Source organism: Plasmodium reichenowi, chromosome 4 (genome assembly GCF_001601855.1).
Source record: "Plasmodium reichenowi strain SY57 chromosome 4, whole genome shotgun sequence".
NCBI classification, from domain to species: Eukaryota; Apicomplexa; class Aconoidasida; order Haemosporida; family Plasmodiidae; genus Plasmodium; species Plasmodium reichenowi.
The window spans coordinates 51802-52130 of NC_033649.1; positions in this window are offsets into that span (position 1 = coordinate 51802).

Sequence of the window (329 nt, forward strand, 5' to 3'; positions counted from 1 at the left end):
TTTTTATTTTAATTAAGTTTTTAAAAATGTTGAAATAAAAATTATAAGATATTATAAAATCAACATATAAAAAAAATGTACACATATATATATATATATATATATATATAATATAACATTTATAAAATGGTTAGGGAAAAGAAAAAATAGATTATTACAAAAAAAAATTCGTTGAATAATTTAAAAGGTATAAAAATGTAATATAACATTATATATGATCTATAAATTTTCATCTTAAAAAAAAAAAAAAAAAAAAAAAAAAATTTGAATTCTTATTTATTAAATTTGATATATATATATATATGTGTGTGTGTGTGTGTTTTTTTTTT